Here is a 23,796-nt window from a genome sequence, read left to right as displayed (position 1 = left end):
TTCACTAAATGAATCATTCGAATCAGTTCTCTGAATTGGATCAAATGATTCACTAAATGAATCATTCAAATCAGTTCTTTAAATTGGATCAAATGATTCTTTAAAAATATACAAAAATCCTTTTCTTCACAATTCACATTCACAAATATGTGCTCACAAATGAATTGTATGGCTTCTGAAGACCTGGGAAAAATATAACAATCATACAAACCCTTTTTATGATTAGGCCAAAACTGAATTTGTTATTCACTGATAATCTTCACCACCAGTGAAACTCCTGTGACTGGGTCTTTAAGCTAGTGAGTTGAACTCAAGAACCGACTCGGTTCAATTCACCGAATGAATCATTCGGACCAGTTATATGACAGGACCAAATGACTCTTTTAAAATGTACAAAAGGTAGGACTTACAAATGTCTGTTCTTCACAAATGCATTGTATGACTTAAGAAGATCCAGAAGAAGAAAAAAAAACATCACATGAACCACTTTTATGATTCTTTTTAGTCATTTTGAAGCTTGACAACCTTAGTTCTCGTTCACTTTTATTATATAGACAAAAGAGACCAGAATATGCTTTAAATATTTTTTTTTTTTGTTCCACACAAGAAAGTCATGAGAGTGAGAAGATGCTTTTAAATGTTAACTTTTCCTTTAAACAGTGAGAATGAAAGCGGGGGAGGAGGAAGCAAACTCATATGTTAAGGATTAGCAAATGCGGTCTTCTGGGACCTTCTCCCGCTGAATCAAAGGTTAATCGCATTACGGGAAAACTGCATAATAGAAAACCTCACCACAGTGAATATGAGAGGGTCACAGGCGCGGATGTAAACGTGACTGAATCGGGATGTTTAAAAAGACGTGGGCGCAATGGTGGCGAGTGAGTGCAGATTATTCAAGGCGCGCTCAAGCTCTCAGATGAAGTGCGATCATCTGCGCGTGACTCAAGTGGCTGCGCGCGCGCCGGCCGTGTGCTGGAATCAATTAAGGGACACCTGTATGTGCTACAGTAAGGCATGCTCCCATGAGAGTGGCTCTGAATCGTAAAGATCTCTCCATAATGGAGCCCCAGCGAGCCACTTGCACAAACCCAGACACGCACACATTCCCCAGAGCGCTGCTGTCGACATGTAACAGCATTCATCACATTAACGAATAGCCCTAATCACACTGTAGCTGGAGTGTAGCCTCGGAGCTAACCGCTAGCGTGGATCTCTGGTAGGAGACGGCCTGGCAAAAACCAACTTTGAGAGGCGATGGCAGCTGGCAGCTCCTGTCGGTGTTCACATTTACAGGAAATTCCCATTGTAGGTTTATGAACTCGCGCTGTGGTAAAACTCCCGGGTGATTAGCCCCTAAATGAGAGCGGGTTGTTGCTAAACACAATTCAGCGAGCGCCCGCCAATAAATAATGTAAACAACAAATCAGAAGAAGAAGCAGGCATGACAACAAAAAACACCATAATAAGTAATCAGAAGTCAGGACGCTCTGATGTTACTAGAGTCACGTTCCTGCTTTCCATTCAATAACCGTGGAAGAGGTGAAGTATGTTTACAATACTCAAAGAAGGATCGAGAAACAGCGTAACAAAGACTTTTGACCTCATTGCAGCTTATTAAAACAGAACAGCCACTTAGACAAGAAAAGGATGTAAAAACCCATAAAAACAGCAAACCCCATTTCAACTAACCAGATGTAATACAATGAAGTAATAAAAGTTCATAGAGATCCTCAAAATGTTGGCTAAGTACCATAATTCTCACTATCACGTCCCCATTCAGATCATCTTTGGGGTCACCTATCCACCTTTTTTTTCCCTTAATAGCCTTTTGTAAATTTAATCTCTGATAGCACACGTACGTCTGCAAGAGGTCTGTTAAAAAGCACTTAATCTGGAAAGCACCTGCTGTGTACAAACATCTGTGTACATAGACATCTTCAAGATGTCAGTTTTACATACATTCTAAATCATAAACATCTTCTAAACATCTATTTGACAGATGATAGGACACGTTCTATTAGACCTATTGCAGATGAGCAAACACTATAAAAAATACATCTTGAAGATGTAAATCCAGACGTCTCTGTGATGTACTTGTGCTATGAGGGATGTGTTTGGCTTTCAGTCTCATCCGCTTCCAGCTATTTTTTAGCTATACAAAACGACTCGTTTTGCTGCTTGAAATTGCAAACTGGTGTATCTTACCATATTATTTTAATGTATTATCTTAATTATGAACACACTGGTTTGTAGTGCAAACATTTTTACAGCTTACTGCACTTTGCTATTCTTCTTGTTATTTCCCTACAGCGGCTAATGAACCGAAAGTCTCTCACATTCACAGAAAACGACCTACTTCCACATTGAAAGATAAGGTGGATAGCTTATAACAGTTCTAGTTTTAAACACTAATGTAATCTTTAGCACATTTACATAGGCCTATTTAAGTTATGGAACAAAAATATCAATTGAAGAATTAGAGATTTACAGGTTTGTTTTATTTTTTTCATTTATTGATGTATTAATAAATTATAATAAATTATGATTTATTATTATCAGCCATTACAGAAAAATAATCAGCAAATTTGTCAATATTCGTCAGTATTTCTTCCTCAACAGCACTTACAAACATTTTATAAAGACACTGTATGTCAATATTAAGCATATCAAACTACAAATAGGCCTAAAAATTAAAAAGTATATATATATATATATATATACACACACACACACACACTATTCTTTTATATATATAAAATTTTTCTGATATATATATATATATATATATATACACACACACACACACACTATTCTTTGGTAAATTCAGGTTGGTTAATAATTATTCAAAAAGTGATATACATATTTATTAATGCTATTTTCTCATTTCAATAAAATTTTTCTGATTTATATATTTAGATATAATTTTACATTAAATATTGCTTTTTAGTGTTATGTATAATCTGATTTATTGAGTTTTTTTACTGATTTATTTATCTGTATTTATTGTTTGTTGTTTTTTATGACTTTTTCTAAATTATTTTTATTTTATAATTATTTATATGCTGTTATTGTATGTATTAATGTTTTATTTTTATTTTTAATTTTATCTCTTAATTTTAGTTGGTTTTAGTCATTTTGTTACGTGCTTTTATTATTTTATTATTTTTATTAGTTTTTAATATTTTTATTTAGTTTTAGTACATTTTAGTACTTCAGCTTACTTCCAGTTAGTTGGCAAGGCAAAGTTTAACTAATATTTGATTTATTTCATCTTTATTTCCATTAAGAGAGAGAGAGAGAGACAACACTGACATTAACCAACACAAATTGTTCTTCATTTTAGCTCATGATACCTAATGTCTTCCCTAATATTAACAAATTTCACCTTATCGTGAATGGTTTTCAAAATGCTTTTTGTATCAACCTTGTACCTTATCAACACTACTATCTGAAACAGACACATATATGAAACATGACCACTCCCAACCCAGCAAGAAACTTTCCATTCTCTATTCCCTTTCTAACCTCTCCATTCTCCCAAAAATTCAGACAAGGCTGTGGAGTATCCCTGGACAAACAGATCATAGCATCCATAGCCTTCGCAGAAGGCGAGTTTCCTTTGATTCATTTCAGAGAGAGAATCTCATACTCAGCAAGGCTGCGGATTTCTATATCAAGCCTTTTAATCATAACACGCTATTTGGAATTGAACGAGGCAGAACAACCACCCTGCACCAGCTTATCTGGGCTAAACGTCAGGTGTTTTCATTTGCTGGTGTTAGTATCCATGCATAGGCAAACCCACCCACACACACACTGATGGGCTTTGGGATTTGGAGCTCTAAATTAGGTTGCTTGTCGCATTTTCCCCATAGCGAGCAGCGCTCTGATTAAAATCTCCCACTCTCTTTCATGCGCTTAACTCCGTGTTCATTTCTCTCTCTCCTCTCTCTCTCTATCTATCTCTCTATCACTCACAAAAAATATATATAACGACTCTCTCTCTCTCTCTCTCATGCGCTTAACTCCGTGTCTACCGCCACACTGATCCTGGGATTTCAAGGATCTATGGCTCGATTATGCATAAAAAATATATATAACGAGAGCCGTGGAAACTGTTTTTTTAACATCGGCTTCACCTAGAGTGACTGCTTGAACATCATGTAGCGTGAAGGACGTTACCTCCATCTAATAAGATTACCCTATTGGCTTATCTGGCTGTCAATCATGTCTGTGCACGTCCTTCACCAAAAGCAATACCCAATAATTTGATCCCAGGCCATGAACACCATCTGGGTTAACCTGAGATATATTAGATAGAGATGTGCCAAGCCACAAAACATCCTGAGGGGTCAAGGTCCAGCTGGCCACGCTTCTTCTGGAGGAAAACATCCTGAAAGATGACAGACGGAGACAGGATGACAAAACGGCTCGTCTGAAGCCAGTGTTACCTTCAGGGTTCCCACGATTTCTGATGAATTACTTTCATCAATGCTTCTTCCATGACTTTTAAGAAATAAGAGTTTTTAAAAATCCTTTCTATAGAGATTGTACTCATAAATGATCATTTCTAGCTGAAGAAAACACTTAAGAACTAGAAAAAAAAATATATAGTGAGTATATAGAAATTCCTGTGACCTTTTAAGATTTGATTAATCTCTGTGACTTTTAAAGGGTTGGAAATAACACTTTTGAAATTCTCTGATATTTTCTCCTTTTTAGGGAACCTCACAAGTTTCTCTGGCCGATTTCTGAAGGCAGCACAAGATGTATTCTTCACTATGATGATATCCCATTATCACACAGGTGCATGATTTGGTGGAGAAAAAAAAGGCAGTAATACCAGAGGTAGTGAGTGAATTAATTCACAATAGCTTTTTCCCCATTTATTACAACTTATGAATTTAATATCTACCATGGTTATGCGCCATTCAGAACTGAATAGAGAATGTCTTTTAAATTCCAATTCACTTCCTGAATTTGAACTTCCCAATATATATAGGCCTATGTATATATACTGTATATATTGGCCAGTTCAAATACACACACACAAACACATAAAAACAAATACATATACATATATGTGTGTGTGTGTGTGTATTTATGTGTGTGTGTGTGTGTGTGTGTGTGTGTGTGTGTGTGTGTGTGTGTGTGTGTGTGTTGTGAATTTATATATATGTGTTGTATCCACTTTATTTTACATCACTCACTTATAACTATATTGTACATCTATACATATACATACATACGCACACACACACACACACAATGTTCAATTTCATTCATTTTTATAATTGTATATTCTCATTATTATTTTTTTCTTTTATTATAAAAAAAGTTAAGGAAAATTATCTGCAAACTTCAGTCAATATTCATCACTATATTTCTTCCTTTGAAAGACATGTAAACATTTTTATGAAAACATTAAGTTTGTTAATATTATATATACACATTAGGTATTGCATATTAAAAATAAACAATTTTTACAGTATTTATTTATTTGGATTAATTAAAGATTATAAAATATTATTTTTTCTAATTATATTATAAAGATAATAAAATAATATCTTACATAAATAAACAAGAACTATATTAGTATTATTTATAATCTATTATAGTATTTGTTTATTAATGTTTTTTTTCTCCATATACATACAGTTTTTAATAAAATGATTTAAATATATATGTAATGTTAAAAAATTTTATTTACAAATTAATGCAATATAATAGTGTAGTAGGGTGAAAGAATGCCTTATTTACCTGTGTTTAATTTTTTCAATTCTGCTTCCTGTCATTTCAAATTCAATTCAAATTCACACACTTGAACTACAAGAAAGCACATTTCTAATGAGAAATAAACATCCTAGTCACTAAAGATTTGCTTAGCTATGTGTAAAGCTCACAGAAATTCATGTTTTAATCATTAGTGGTGCCTTCATACAAAAACGCTGCCCAACTGAGGTCTCCAACACATCCCTGCACTCTCAAACATAGATTGCTGTCACATCACACTTCCTTTAACCGTGTGTAAACCCTTCATTCAGCTTTTCAGACGCTAATCCTCTTCACACACACACACATCATTCACACAGATGCTATGCCCCTCAATCACAATACATCTAACCATCCTAAGCCAAGATTACTCTGCACTGCCACCCCCGTCATTATAAATCCCCCATTTTCCATGCCCTCAATGCAAAACGCTGAAGAACCGCAGGCTTTAGCATTCAACATTCATCTTTTTTGGAGTCGGAGGCCTGTACGTAGATCATTCGCACTCATTAGCTCACGGTTCCTTTGATCAGATGGGGCAGATGCTGATCTGATCCGGGATCGGCGACCCAATGCAATGCCCTCTGCGCTGTCTATTGCAACCCTATTGCAAACACATCTCAATGCAAGCACGTCCCCGTCCTGATTGGCTTCTAACAAGCTTGCCTGGGTTTGTTAGAACAGAGCAAGTATCCCACCGATACATGCACTTCCCCGGAAGAAAGGTCGACCCATCTTCGCTTTGAAAAATAACAGTGGAGATCTGATCAAAGGCCAAAGCAAACAACAGCATCGAGACATCAAGAGAACAGGCTGGCGAGGGGATACGGGGAAAAAGCCGCAATCGCGGTCACACCCCTTGTTTTCCAGGAACATTTGTTGTGGGGATAAGAGTCACTGTCGTCAAGGAGACGGCGAGAAGAGAGGCAGCTGGGTGACAGAGCAACAGCTGCTCATTCACAGTCACATCTGGCAACAAGAGCATTCATCTCCGTGCCAACAGAGCAGAGAGAGTCAGCGGAGAGATGGAGAAACACACAAGGAGAGAAAGTAGCGATGTGCAAAACATCATGTTTTTAAAAATCAACTACTGACAGGCCTTAACGAAGTCCTGTAGAATTAGACCGGTTTCTAACAGGGCCTTTATATAAGACATGTTCTTGATGCACTAAGTGGAGAAAAAAAACACACATTTCTAAAACTATTGTTAAATACACAACTTTCCTGAGCATGCCTTTAAGTGCTGCTAAAAGAGCACAACATACTAAAAATGATTAAAACAAATATCAAAATGGTGCTAAAAATATGTATTATACTGTATATATAATATAAAATTATGTATAAATGTGTGTATAAATGATATATCAATTATCAATATATTAATATAATAATATACACACATTTAAATATTATATATTATTAATATTTTAATTATATAATAATAGTAAACATACATACAATAAATATAAATTATATACACAGACTTAATTGTTAAAAAAATATATAATTTAATATATATAATATCCTTAATATCATACTATATTATATAAAAATGTATGTGCTTATTCTTATTCATTACATTATTAATATTATTATTATTTACACATAAATATAATGTTACATACATTATAACGTATAGAAAATACATTTTGCATATATATATATATATACACATACACACACACACACACACACACACACACACACATTTATATACACACATCTTTCTTTTTTATTTACTCAAGGAAACAATTCATAGGTCATTGGTCTTGAGCATGAGTCCAACTGTTGCTCTACATAAAATACAAAGAATGCACTGTTTCTGTGTCCTTGTGGAAAAAATATAGCAGGACATTTTAATATATTACATATTAAATGTATTTAGAACTTCCTTCTATATTTTCTGTGGGGACACAGAGAAACGCTACAGAAAAGGTCTGGCGAATGAGTTCAACTGTTGCATACTTGTTTTCTGGATTCCTCATGAGCTGTCAATAGTTATTTTGCTTTGCCTCCAAGCATTGTCTGTTCTACCTCACAACAAAATCACATCCTTTCTCTCCATCCATCTTTTCCTTTTCCACCTTCTCCATCCACTCTCTCCATCATCAAAACAACACCTCAAAAAAAAAACATAAACAGACAAAATGTAAAGCAGATCCTCAGGAGCACGTCCTCCCCGCTTCTCATGCGGCACAACACCACCAAAAACGAAAAATTTAAATAAAACTAAAAAAAATAAAAACAATCTACATTCCACATCACAAACGTAAAAGAAATAAGAAACCATAAAAAAGAAATAAGAAACCACATTAAACAAAAAGAAAATAAAGCCTTTTTAACATGTGAAACTGCTTTCATTCAAATAAAGACACAACTCCCATTACTGTAAAGAATTTACAGTAGAAAAAAAATTAATCAAAAATACTGAACATAAAATCAATACTTAAAATAAAAAAATACAAAACAATAACAAACACAATACTGTAAGATTTTTTTATATAACATACATTTAAAATATTTTTGGACCCATGATTCACTCAAAAAACAAAAACACAACCAAAATAAAATAATATAACAAATTATTTTTTTATGTAATTTTTTGTGATTTGGTGAAATGTGACCCATGATTCACTCAAAAATCCAGAACTCAACCCAAATAAATGTATTTTAAAAAATTTAATACTATAAAAACCCATCTACACTGGGCTACCAACAAATTATTAATCGTCTGTTCACAGAAAGTGCGTAAACAAGCTGAAAGATTTCCTTACAAGCAGAAATACTTTCTTGACAGTTACGGCTCTCCTGAGCTCTCCCTCCTGCGTCTACATTATTATTTAATAACGCTTACATCCATTTGTCACACTAAAAGCAGAACACACCGGTCACAATAAAGATGGACTGCTCGCATTAAAAAACCTCAGAGACCCGCGCGCTTCCTCAAACTCGAAGCGGCGAGTCTTTGCTGGGCTGGGCAGCACATGGGCTTTAACACAATAAACAAAAATCTGCACATCAATCTTCACCGGGGCTCACAGGAAAAGCCTACTTCTGTACTTTAAAGAACCTCTGTGATTTGGCAATCCCCTAGCAGGGGTCTGTGGCATCTCCAAATGGCAGCTTGCTCACCGCAACCTCCGCTGTGCTCATTTCTCACCTATCAAGAGAAAGCAGGATGGCTGTGGCAGGAAAGCCCAACCCAGCTGGCTGGAGAAGCTCTGGTTTGCAGACTGCGCTGGGTGGTCATGCAAATCCATCGGGGGCTAATCAGTAAACAAATGGCCTAGAATTGCTCGGGAGGCACTGGGTGAAAAAGCCCAGTCATGAGGCTCACTGATGTTATCTACAGTACTTCCTTTTCTCAAAGCACTTCTAAACAAAAAAAACACACAAAAAAACAAACCAAACAAAACAATTCACATCAAATCTCCTCCATCAAACTTTCCTCTTTTTGGTGTGCTCCCCCTCGGTTTCTCCAACACCTCCAGATGTTTCATTTGCACTAAGTAGGCCCAAACAGAATTTGTCAGTTTCATTTTCAGGTGCTGATTTGAGGGGAAAAAGTGAAGATCCGTAGAATGAATTTGAATATGGTAAAACATGTAAAACGATGCAGGAGTATGACACTCTTATTTGAAGCTGAAAGCATCATCAGATTAGATAAAATTAGATTTTCAACCTTTATCAGCCTACGGAGCCCTTGGTGGAAAGAATGCCTGAGCAGGGGAGGCTGCGGATGGTATTTTAAATCTGCATTAATATGCCACACATGCTGTCATAGGCCATTTACACACTGCTGTTTAGAAGTTTGGGTTCAGTAAGATTTTTAATGCGTTTTAAAGAAGTCTCTTCTACTCATCATGGCTGCATTTATTTGATCAGAAATACAGAAAAAATAGTAATATTGTAAAATATTATAGCAATTTAAAATAGTGGTTTTCTATTTTAATATATTTTAAAATATCATTTATTTCGGAGATGCAAAGCTGATTTTTCCTCATCATTACTCAGTCGTCTTCTGTGTCACATGGTCCTTCAGAAATCATAATATGCTGATTTATAATAAATGTTGGAAACAGTTGTGCTGCTTAATATTTTTTTGGGAAACTTTTTCAGGATTATTTGATGTATAAATTTAAAAAGAACAGCGTTTATTTAAAATAGAAAGATTTTCTAACAATATAAGACTTTATTATCACTTTTTTATCAATTTAACACATCCTTGCTGAATAAAAGCATTCATTTCTTAAAAAAAAAAAAAAAATGACTGACCCCAAACTTTTAAACGGTATAGTATATTGTTACAAAATATTTCTTTTTTATATAAGTGTTGTTGTTTTTAACTTTTTATTCATCAAAGAATCTGGAAAAAAAGTATCACAGGTTCCAAAAAAAATATATATTAAAGGGGTCATATGATGCGATTTCAATTTTTCCTTTCTCTTTGGAGTGTTACAAGCTCTTGGTGCATGAAGAAGATCTGTAAAGTTACAAATTTAAGACTCTGCCACGCCCCCCTAAAACGGCTCATTCAAACACGCCCCCACATCTCTACGTCACTATGTGGAAATATTTGTGTAATGCCTCCCGAATGTTCACGCAAAGAAAGAAGGCGTGGTTTCAGTAACCGCAGTTAGTGTTGAAGCAGCCATGTCAGGGAGATGCTGTGTGTATCTAGGCGACAGCAAAAGCACTTTATTTGGTCTTCTGAAAGTAGATGCATTTAGGATCTTTAAGATTACTTACAACAGAAGAGCAATGCATTTTATGGACTACTGTTTTGTGAACCTAGGAGAGGAGGTAACTCTGACTTTGCTACGACAATCTGACGCTTCTGTATCAGCTACTGTAAGCATGTTTTGCTATTAGTTTAAGTATTTGCTATTGACTGTGCAAAATGCGGAGTTTTTGCATGTTGGTGTGTGTGTTTGTGTGTGTGTGTCTGTGTGTGCGTGCGTGTGTGTGTGTGTGAGAGAGAGAGAGAGAGAGAGAGAGAGAGAGAGAGAAAGAGAGAGACAGGGTCACATCACAGTGGAGTCAGCTGTCTTAACCGTCCGTGGCTTGTGCACTGCATACAAGCGTCATCACTGTGTCTGTCATGCGACTCTGTTCCCCTTTCAAGCTTGAACTGATGGTAAATCTAAGGATATTATTAACCCTCTTTACATTTATTTTGAAAGCTGAAGCTCGCGATTATGGAAAGGGTTTCCGACGAGTGCTTGCGGTGCTCGGCCCCCCTCACGATGCACTGGTCAGTTGGCCAATCAAGCAGACTGTGCCTTGCAGAAGGAGGGACTTTGTAGAAAATTACGCGTCTGAGAGAGGCGGGGCATAGAGGACCTACAATAATGTACCGTATTTGAAAAATAATGTGTTTTTGAAAAAAGCACGTCAAAACATATTCTGTTACACCAAATACACAAAATATTGATCTTAAAAAATGCATCATATGACCCCTTTAAACAGCACAACTGTTTCCAACATTGATAATAAATCAGCATATTAGAATGATTTCTGAAGCATCATGTGACGCTGAATACTGGAGTAATGATGCTGAAAATTCATCTTTGATCACAGGAATAAATTATGTTTTAAAGTACAATAAAACAGAAAACCATTATTTTAATTTAAATTACACACTTTAAATGGAGCGATTAAATCAGAGGGCTAAATCAAGGTAGAAAATGACCATTTATAACTGAATTACAACAGCTTTGGATGAAAAATCATTCAAGATCATAAGTGCACCACAGGAAACAAAATAATAATAATTAAAAACAAATGCAGTTCATGACCTCTTTAAACTGATCAAAAGTAACAGTAAAAACATTAATAATGTTACAAAAGACTTCCATTTCAAATAAAGCTGTTCTTTTGATCTTTCTATTCATCAAAGAATCATGAAAAATAACAGGGTTTCCACAAATATATAAAGCAGCACAACCGTTTTCAGCATTGATAATAATCAAACGTTTTAGCATCCAATCAGTATTTTTGAATGATTTCTGAAGGATCATGTGACACTGAAGCCTGTAATGATGCTGAAAATTCAGCTTTGCATCACAGGGATAAATCATATTTTAAAATATGATTTATTTGAATACATGCATTTGAATATATTTTACAATATATTTAAAGAGAAAACAGTTATTTTTAAATTGTAATAACATTTTTGGTCAAACAAATGAAGAAACCACTGTAAGTAAATTTCAATATATAAAAATAAACAACTGCGCAAGATCCAGGCATTATTATAAGAGAGTGCGCTTGTGTTTAAAGAACATCTAATATCTCATGAGCTCACACACAGACTTAAACTCCAAAAAAAAATTGGGATTCACAGAGGAATTCATATCCTAACCGAACATGATGGGCGGACGCTCCCGCATGCCTTACAGAAGCTCTCCTGTTAACAATCACAAGCTACAAACACATCTCCACCTTCAAAGAAAACCACAAGCTGATATTTTCACGCAGCTGCGCCTTTAAAGCTCCCGTAGCTAAACTAACAACTTCTAAGAGCAATCTGCTGTGAGAAGCAATCACACGAGTCGTGAGATCTACCGATCTGTGCGGTCGCAGGCCGAATTTGATATTCCTTTCAAACCACTTAAACCGGCCCACCACGAAACAAAGTGGCCCGCAGCAGCTACGTTGCAGTTACACAGCGAGATGTAGCAGTTTGTGTTAAACCTCGAGGTCAGGAGCTCTGAGTCTGGAGGAGAGGAGCACTGAAGCCAGCTGAGATCAGAGGCCGAGAGACATTGATCCGGGCCCGAGTTCCAGATCCGATGTCAGCATGCGAGCAGGTGTGGAGCCGAATTCCCAGTGGAACTGCATCTCATCCATCTCCTAGTGCATATTTTTTCCAGCGGGAAACTCCAGCGCCAGGCCTTCCTAATCTTCATCATCACCTCGCCGCAGCTTCTCACCGACTGATCTGCACTGGCGCAAACTCACATCTGATCGGCTCATTAGCAGGCTTTACAGACACCTTCACTGTCAGACTCGCACTCCTCTTTCCTGTTTTAAGATTCCTACACTTATAATGAGGTTACCCCACACATTTTATTCCCTCTTCTCCTCGTCGAGCTCGTTCAAGCGTAAGTGCCGGCGAGACTCCACCAATTGAGCTCTCATTCTTTCTCACTCCAGTTGTCTTTCTTTTCTCACCTCTTTCTTTTCCACCTTTCTCACTCTTCAGCTTGTCTTACTCAATGTGATCCACTGTTTTCTTAGGGCCCTATAAAATACCCCCCCCCCCCCCATTTTAATAGTTTAAATAATTTTTTTGTCATTAAACAGCATGTCTAATCATTTGAATTCATATAACTTAATGTGAGCAATCTTTTAAAAACGAAAATGTAACAGATAAAATGAAAATATAATTATATGAATAAATCAAATGAAAATTAACAATTTACATTAAAACATTGTATTTTTGTGCATTTTTTAGCATTAAACAGCATGTCTAATCATTTGAATTCATAAAACTTAACCTTTTTAAAATGTAATAAAAATATGACAATTTACAATAAAACCTTGTCCAAAAAAATGCTTTAAAAAAAGCTTTACTATGTAAATTAAAACTTGGACGTAAAAAAATAAAATAAAAAATATTATGATTTAAATAAATAAACACACACAAAGCATTTATACCATATCATGGTAATATTTGCTTTACGGACTTCATGCTGATATTTAAAAAATGCATTTAATAGTTTACAGTAACATTATACAGTACAAAATTGCTCTATATAATAAAATAAAAACCATCTGAACACATTTTAGTAATGAGAACATTTTAGTAATCACAAAACCGTCACAATATTTATCTATTGATCATAAAATAGTTTTAAATAATAATAATAATTTAAGTATTATTATTATAATTATTATTACCACTTTAAGTACATTTTTCCATTCTAAAGGAGTATATTTATATTGTAAATTCTTAAAGCAAACCAGACTTTTATTTTGGTAGATTATAACAAAGATTTTGAGTTTCTACGAGTATTTGAAATGCTTTTTTTACAGGTGTTTTAAATGAAAAAAACAAACAAATTACTGATGCTAGTTCATATAATGACTTGAATTTAATTTTGCAGGCCTACTTTTGATTTATTTTTCCTATATTACCAAATTCTGTGTTACACAGTAAATTCCATTTTTATGATTCCACAATTTTCTGCATCAAGGAAATCACAGGGCCCTATTTTCTGTAGTACCTGTATCCTTTCTGAAGCTTGTTTAGCTTGAACAAAGCATCGTTTTTGCTATCTCTACTTCTTCTCCTCCTGCTTTTCTCGAGCACCTGCGCCTCATTAACCCCCCAAAAGGCCCTATTTGACTTTCCGTTCGTCACTCGATTGCTGATCCTCAATCACGCCACAATTCACATTTAATTCAGATACTCCAAGCAAATTTGTATCAGTTAATGCTGACAGCAGTTCGACGGTTATAAATGGTTTACTGCACGACTGCGCCGGCGAATAATAAAGCCACGCTTTCCCAGCTCTTTTCAGTGAGCTAATTAATTAGGCAACTCCTCGCAGGCTGTCGTGTGCACATGGACCATGCACAAGGCTGGTTCCACTAAGAATCCCCCGAGTACAAATCCCGCCTAATAAAGTCTTGTAGCCGTGGCCCATAATGGAGTCATCAAACTGTTCCCATTTACGGAGAAGGCCTTGGACCGTCTCCAGTGAGCGAGTGTGTCCATGCATGCGTCTTTCCACTCAAAGCCTGCTCTGTCATGCTCACACTCAGCTCATCACATCCTCCGCCGTATGATCCGCTGTTGATACCCAGACTGTCTCTGGCCATCAGTGTCACATAAAACACATTACTGGTGTGTGCTCAGGTTCACCACAACTGGTTCATTACAATGCTAAGCTGTCGTCAAGACACTTCTATTAAAAGAAGTGAGCTGTTAATTTAACTGTAAAATGCCACGTCTGTATTTCAGCAATGTCACGAAATCAATTTGACCATGAAACACAAGCAGACTAACACCAGACTTCAGCTGGACTGACCTTAGAGCTGCACATGTTTGTGAAAATAAATTAAAAAGCACAAAAAAACAACAATAATAGATCAAAACAACAACAAAATATTGTTATAAATAAACACCATGAATTCAGTATCATTTTGACTAAGAGTGTCTGGCAAATGAATAAACAATATATCAAATTATAAAAACTATAAGCGTATAAAAGCAAAAATCAATACCATGAATGATAAAAATACAGTGTTATAAATATCAATTAAAAATGTTATATCAAACACGTTTCAAAATATAAAAATATATACATCATATGTATACATTGATGTATTTTACATTTATTATTATTATATTCATGTAAGTTATAAAATTAATATAAAAAGTATACATTACTGAATAATTATAATAAAAAGTCTTATTTATTTACAAATATTTAAAAACTAAACTACATGTGTGCATAGTATTAAAAATAACATCATGAATAATAAATGTATTGCAACCATAAAATAATATAATATAAAGCTCAATAAAAATGTTGTATGAATATATATATATATAGATAATATATATATCGAATAATTCATTTTTCAATAATAAAATTCCGTTACACACAATAGATATCGGAATACATCGATAGTTATATATTTATATATATAAATGTATACATGCTGTCAGTATGATTATATACAATTACATTATTATATAAACAAAGTTATATTTATATACTAAGATGGATGTGATCAAATCGTGATATAAACATTTTTGATGTATAATCGTGATATATTTGATATATATATATATATATATATATATATATATATATCTATCTATATATATATATATATATATAGATATATATTAGTACAAATACAAAAAAATTCTACAAATAAAAATGGATGAACTAACAAAATCTATAATTATTACATGTTAATTTAAAATTAAATCTAAAAACATTCTATGTGAATTATTAATATATAAATCAATTTAAATCTGCAAACTGCACTAGCTTACTGTCTTAGGCAAAGTACAAACTTACAGGCCCTGTTTACACTGGCTGGTAATACCATCCGCCTCAGGTGATCTGTTCATAATTGGCCAGCCGAGACCCGTTGTTTACACTTGATGTTAACATGAATCTTAAATGTGTCTCTTCTGACCACTTGCCACCATGCATGCATCACAAAATAGTGTGCTCCACGTTAATACCAGAGCAGAAGCATACAAATTTGAAGCATTCTACCTCAGAGATGATAAATAATCTGTTGCCCCTCTGATTGCTCTTCCAAACCCTGTTTAGCATGAGTGGAATGTCAGATACAGCCATTTCCACTTCTCCACTGACCTCTTTCCAAACCATTTCTCAGGGTCTCTATCCTTCTATCTCTGCTCTCTGCATGTGAATAAATCCACACAGGGAGGGGGTGCGGGAAAAAAGAGTGAGGGGAGAAAAAGTAGGGCACTTCAACCTGGTATGGGCAGCCCTAAGTAACACCACTGAGAAAATAAGAGTGAGACAGAGATGTAGTTCCTAGCACAGAACACAAATAAGCAAGAAGTGATGGAGGAACGAAGAGAAGAGAGGGCTGTTGGATGTGGAAATAGGAAGCCATTTACGCAGCGGGCAAAATGAGAGAGAGCGCACAAAAGAACAGGGCCACATCTGGGGAAAGCCCAACCACATGGGGGGGCAGCGATAAAGAGAAGGGAGGGAGAGTGGATTGAGATGAAGGAATGATAGAGGTGAGAAAATTAGGGGAACGGATGTCGGCTCTAAGAATACAGATATAGTCGGCAAAAGAAATAGAGAAGAAAGAGGACTTGAAAAGTGCCGAGGAAAAAAGTGAAAAATTACAGACTGGGTGAAATGGAGATGCTAGCTGAAAGACTGAGCAAAATTACAGAAAAGTAAAAGGAAGATGAGGAAGGCAGATCAGGGAAAAAAGGTGAAAGTGTGAGAAACGGAGGTTGAGAGAGCGCAGAGGGGTCGCGTGTACATAGAGCCTGTATGAATAACTTATGCAAGCGCTGCAGATGAAAGCACATGGTTCTGACATTCTCTCCCTTTTGCTCTCTATCCGTCTCTCCTGAGGCGGTGTCTATTTAAATGTGTGTTTAATCGGGGAGTGTTACAGCTTTAATCGTGGCTTGCGTCACATTCGTCACAAACACACACCACACACACACACACACACACACACACACACACACACACACACACCTTGCATCCATATCTAACCACATTCTCACTCTCCTCTGCATCTTCCTATCGTCTATCTTCTAATCAGTGTCTCTTTTACACATTTTCACAAACACCAAACAGCCAGTCAGTGATTGAGTGAGTGTGAGAGAGAGACAGACAGAAAGAAAGAGAGAGAAAGAAAAAAAGAAACAAGCAAAAAAAAAATAACTAAAGAACAAAGGAAACAAACAAAAATGAACAAATAAATGAATGAATGAAATTACAAACAAACAAAAGAGAGTGATAGTGAGAAAAAACAAATAAATGAAAAAATTAACAAAACTGACACTAAAACAGTACAAAAAAGTAAAAAGAAAAACAGGCAAAAATCAAACAAATCAAACATACATAAAGCATACAAGTAAAAGACAGAATAAATGAACAAAAACAAGGATGAAAGTACAAACAAAAATGTTTAAGAAAAAATGACAAATGAGCAAATAAAGGAAAGACAGAATGCATGAACAAAAGGACAAACAAAATGAACAAGGACAAAAGTACAAACTAATGAAAAATGAAAAGACTGAACAACAAAGTGATAAGAGCAAACAAATGAAAGAATGAATAAACAATAGGAAAAACAAGAACAAAACTACAAATAAACAAAAAACAAAAAGTTTGATGAAAATGATAAATGAGCAAACAAATGAAAAGACAGAATGAATTAACAAAAAGGACAAACAAAAACAAAGACAAAAGTACAAACAAATGAAAAATCAAGACAAACAAGTAAAAGAAAAAAAAATTAAAGAAGTCCTATTATGCTCTTTTACAAGGTCTTGGTTTTGTTTTGGGGTGTACTAGAACAGGCTCTCATACTAGGTTGTTCAAAAAACACATAATTTTTCACATATTTTACATTATTACAACACCTCTCTCCCCAGTCTGGCATGACCGGCTAGAAAAGTTTCTGTATCAAATCAAGGCCCGCCTTCTGAAATACGAAGTGTGCTGTGATTGGTCAACTGGGCCAGTGTGTGTTGTGATTGACAGCATTCGGCACCTGGTCGGGAAATGTCATGGCCTTACCATAGCCGCCTGCTGCTTCAGTGTAAATATTGCGTCAAAATCAAATCAATTTGAGCGCAATTTACACCCGATTATGATTGTAACCACTCTAAGTTCGTCTGCCTCGGCAAAGCTAGCGTGTCTCCCACATAGTGATAAAAACCCTTGCCTTCTCTAGTGTGCAGCTCAACCAGGTCTTGTCCCATTCGTCCATATTTGTGATATCACAAATCCCGGAAAATAGTGCGTTGTAGTCAAAACCAACATTCCAGACCAACTAAAGTTGAAAAAGTTTTCTGTTAAACAAAATATCTCCTTTTGAAGTGGACTTTGAGCTTTGTAACTTTGCAGATCTTTATTACGCTCAAACAGCAACATACCAGACCAACTAAAGTTGAAAAAGTGAAAAAACAAAATATGACCCCTTTAAAATGATGATCAAAGTACAAATGAATGAAAAATGAAAATTAAACAAACAAAATGATAAATGAGGAAACAAGAGAAAGACAATGAATGAATCAACAAAAGAAACAAGATCCAAAGAAAGTACATGTAAACGACCAATGAAAGAGAATGACTAAAACAACATGATAAATGAGCGAAAGAAATAAAACCGAAATAATCAACAAAGGCAAAGGACCAACAAACAAATTAACAAATGAAGTAACCACCGAAAAAAAAAAAAGAACATACAAAGCAAAGGAAGAACAGCAGAATGAATGAACAAACAAATAAACAAAAGAAAGGTAAGAATGAAAGAATGAGAGGAGGGCTGTGAGGCGGGATGGTGGTAATGAAGATGAACTAATGAGTTGCTGACAAACCCTCTTCACTCTCTGCGGGGAGGTGACAGAGGGAAGGAGCTACAGGAAAAACACAAAAACCCTTGAAAAGCACAGCAGATGAGCGGCTCCTCTGCAGGCTTTTAATCTGCTTCTTTCTGTTCAAAGTTTGCTCCGAGTCGCCCCACATGAGAGGAGCACGCGAGAACGAGCGAGAAAGTAGAGCAATGCAGATCGAAGAAAGGGGTGCTCGAGAGGGGAAGAGCAATTTTCTGGGCACCGAATGAACATTCAAGGCCAGAATGACTCCCTCTCCTCATCCAACCCCCCACTTCCCGTTTCCCAAAAACTCACTGTACCCCGAACACACACACACACACTGAACAAATTATAAACATTGCCTCACGGCGAAATCATGAGGCCCTCGTAGGGTAACAGCGCGTACAGGTCTCTATGTGAGGAGCCCAGAACTTGCAGCATGGGAGAGGAAAAGAAAAGCGAGTAGAGCGAGCCACGGGAGAGATTGCATCCATTCTTGTCCGTGCGCTTTTGCAAAGCAAGGACAGATGGAGCAGACAGTGTCTAAAGCCCAGAGGACTAGCCACACTAAACACTACAGATAAGCCAAGCTATGCTTCTAAAAGCCCTGTTATCGTCTCTCTTCTGCTGCTCTGTTGATAAGCCTTCACCACCCAACAAACACGTCCAAACACACTTCACTCGATCATCCATCCACGGGTCCTGACCTTAAACACGCGCCCCTATACTGCCTCATAATCGAATGTTACTCTTGCAAAATTTTCCTACCAACACAATATTGCTCAATGGACATTTGTAGACACAATATGTCTCTTATACACACTAAAGTTTTATTTATTTGATCAAAAATGTAGAAAATAGTAGTTATTTATTTAAAAACAGTAATATTGTGATCTGTCTGTCTTCTGTTTGAATATACTGTATGTTAAAATGTCATATGTGAACTTTCATTATTGTGTCACATGATCCTTCAGAAATCATTTTAATATGCTGATTTGCAGCTCAAGAAATTTAATTAATGTTCAAACATTATTATTATTGTTGAAAAGTTGTCTTTGATGAATAAATTTAAAAAGATCAATTGAGCAATTTAATGCATTAAAAGTATTAATTTAGGCATTTAATAATAATACTAAAAAAAAAACTTCCTGACCCCAAACATCGTATTTTTTTTTTTTTTTTACTATATTTTTAAAATAATAATTACTTAAAGTGCTCAAGACTTTCTTCAGACTGATTAGTCGATTAGTTGTGCCGGAAAAGCTACAGACTAGTTTTGCACATTATAAGAAGATTCAGTAAATCTTCCATTATCTTTGAATGCAAGGCTGTAGCTTTTCACATAATGTGGTTGTATTTTTAGAGAGAAAACATTAAGCTTTTAATGTGCAAGCCTTAAAGTAACATTACAGTCAGTTCAATCTGCTTGACTCATGCCACATTTTACCACATATGCTGGCTTGCTTTCTGCTAATGTTCATGTTGCATTATGTATGTTAGTGTGTTAGAGTACTGAGGAAATGGTAGGAAAAAAGAATCACTTGAAAAAAAAATCACTCAAAAACATGAGTGCTGTTGCTCCCGTACAAAAACTCACTGACATGGGTGCTAGGGTTGTTTTAGATGGTTGCTGTGTGATTTCTAAGGCTTTGCTTGGTTGTTCACTAGTGTTTGCTTATGAATGAAGTTCAAATAGGTTATTTTTGGTTGGTCTTAATATAGTTCATGTCCCTCTTTTTGGGTTGTTTTTTTTCAAGTCACATCAGTTAGAAAGTAATGCGACAAAAAGGACCTTTAAAGCAATGTATAATCAAAATAATAAAAAAAATAAATAAATAAATAAAATAATTAAAAATAAAATAAATTGTGAACAAATAAAAAAGTTAAAATAAATATTTTAATAAAATAATTTAAGACAGTAATTGTAAAACAATTTTAAAAATTTAAAATAATAATAACTTTTTTTAGTAAAGTTTTTTTAGTAAATATTTAAAAAATAAAAAAAGTAAAAGAAATATGTAAAATAGTTTTAATAGCTTAATTGTAAACATTCACATTAAATTAAAACTTTAAAATTTAAATACAATGAAATATTTAAAATATTGAATTTAAAAAATAAAAATTGAATTAAAAAATAAATTTAAAATAATTTAAAAAACAACTGTAAAATTATTAGAAAATCAAAACTATTACATTTTTACAATTGGATGGATGGATGGATGGATGGATGGATGGATGGGATTTATGATAAGGGGAAAAAAAACTACTGCACTCTAAAATTAAATAAACTTATAATAGCATCATGTAAGTACTTACTGAACATACTATAAAATGTATTCATCAGAAAACAATTAAAATATTCACAAATTAGGGTGAAATACATACCGTATTCACATTAGAAATATATAAGCATACTTGTTGTGCTGGTAACATCCCGTACAATAGATAACAACATCCAAAGATCAGCAAGGCTTTTAGACAATCCTCTGAGACATTTTGGATGCCACTGCGACGTTGCCAAATTGTTTTTCTGTGTTTTTTCTTTGACTTCACCTTCACCATCTTTGTTTCTCTCCTCCTCCTCCTCCGTTTCTCTGCTGTTATGTTCTTGGGATGGCTGACGCGCTCGCTATTGCCCACTCCTTGTGTGGATTCGCTCTGAATCACCTAATAACTCCCACATTCGCTCAGGGGATCCCGCCATGGCCATAACTTTGTCAAATCTTAACGTCACCACTCCTAAAGCGATCCGCGTGACCTCTGTCACTGCCCTCGGCCCCTGAACCTCCACTAGCTCTGGCGGCCACATCTTCCTGAAATCCTCATGATTTTCCCGGGCCAGATGGAAAGAGAAAAAAATAAGAGAGGAAAGCAGAAGAGAAAGACTGTGGGAGAAAGAGAATTAGAGATGATTAAAATGAACCATGTAAGCGAAAGGGAAAAAACGCAAGCGTTTAAGACAGAAGCGGGGGTTCTAGAATGCAAATATTACAACATCTGTCTGCTTTGTATTTGTAGCCGGAGGGGAAAGGTCTTATCAGGAGATGATTGTTTAGCATGTTTGTAAATTTAGACGAAATCTGGGTGGTCAGCTGCTAATGACTTCAGCGCTGCTGCTCAAGTTTAAATGGCTGGTGAAATTGAAAAGTCAGGAAGTCCCTCTGAGGAAGACATATCAGGCCTGATCATCTGAAAGCATCCATATTTGCGCGCGGCACACACACGGCTCACTGGAGGGGAAGGTCAAGTCACCGTCTCTCAAATCCATGGTGTCGGTTCCCTTTTCTCAGATGATTGCCGCCCAATGCCACAGCCCACTTGCCCCTTTAAACACTGCTAAACTCACACACTTCCACATACACCCTTCTTTTGCCAACAATTTTACAGGTAGAGGTCATTCCTGGGATTGAATATTCAGCTCTACAGCAGCACTTTAAAATGAAACATGTTGGGTTTGAAACAACTGTTTTATACTTTATTGTGATTTATTTTGTAATATTGCAAAATTTGCTAAATTCTTTGCATATTAAATACAAAAAAAATATTTAAATTTACAAATTTAAAATGTACAAATAAACAAAATCACTTAAAATAAAATAATAATTTAAAAAAATCTTAACTAGTCAACGTAGCTAATTAACAAATTCGTTTTTGGATTTTTGCTGGGTTTGGACCAGTTTTAACTTTTCAATTTGTAATCATCACAATTGGTTAAAAAAAATTCTCATATGATTATTTTACATATTAAATGCAGACAAACCACCAGCAATTATTTATGAATACGCATTCAATTTAAAAAAAAAATATATCAATCTCATAAAGTAATACATTATTAAATTCTAAATAACTAAAAAAAAAAAAAAAAAAAAATTTAAATGGTTTCCAAACAAATAATTACAAATAAAATTAACCATATAAATTATAATATATATATATATATATATATATATATATATTATACTTATATAATATATATATATAAAACATATTTAAAATACATCCTAACCTAGACCGCAACTAATTGTTTTTGGGATTTTGTTTGGGTTTATAACCTCAATTTACCCTTTTATAATTGAAGTTCTTTGTGTAAAAAATTTCTCATATGAATAATTTTGTAAATGAAATACATAATAAACAGCAGTAATTATGTAAAACATAAAATAATGTTTTAATTAAAAAATAATAAATATAAAAAAATAAATAGATAAATAATAAACAAATATTAATATTATAGACACAAATAAAAATGAAAACTGTAAAATTGCTACAAAAACGTACAATCACTGCAAATTAATAAATAAACAAAAAAAAAATTATAAAAATAAACACAATAAAATAAACAAACACTGTTTTGGATCAGATAAAATAGAAAAAAGAGAGGAAAAAAAAACACCCACTTACCCCAGTAGTCTTCAAGTTAACCACAAAACAAAAACAAAAAAAGGCAGAAAGAATTTGGTTTTACTTTTTCTTTTCTTTTTTCGATTTATTACTCCAAGTTAAAGCACTTTTACTCTGGCCACTGGATCTTGCATTGTTTTTAAGCATCCTTTCACAAGTGTTATCTTTTTCAGATGCTTTTAAGATGCCCAGCTGCTTTTAAACCCCAACAACCTGTCTTATGTACTAACACCTCTTAAAAAAACAACCCATTTGTGGTCCGACCTGCCAGTCTAGGCCAATTTTTACCAAATGTCCCCTTTGTACATCACTTGTGTGAAATGACTGAAATGCATTGTCCGTTCATTATAATTCAAATAACTTATGAATTATTGAACCAGCATAAAGATGCTAAATCAAATGATGTTTTGTTTCTAAGACTAAGAGTAAACACAGATTGCAATGCACTATGTTTGCATGTAGGTGGTTATCTAGTAACACGGTTGGTTTATGTCCATCGTTCAGACTCGGGTTAGGTCCAGTGAAATGAAGTTTCTGCAGGCAGCTCC

General features: G+C 34.9%; 1 protein-coding gene across 2 annotated transcripts in view; it reads right to left on the bottom strand.

Moving 5' to 3' along the window:
- Positions 1–23,796, bottom strand: part of LOC109095072 (nectin-2-like) — an 86,736-nt gene that overhangs the window by 42,937 nt on the left and 20,003 nt on the right. The gene's annotated exons all lie outside the window — the stretch shown is intronic.

The sequence above is a fragment of the Cyprinus carpio genome, chromosome A19, assembly GCF_018340385.1.
Source record: "Cyprinus carpio isolate SPL01 chromosome A19, ASM1834038v1, whole genome shotgun sequence".
NCBI classification, from domain to species: Eukaryota; Metazoa; Chordata; class Actinopteri; order Cypriniformes; family Cyprinidae; genus Cyprinus; species Cyprinus carpio.
Note: the sequence above shows the minus strand (reverse complement) of the source record. Positions and strands in the feature narration are given on the sequence as shown.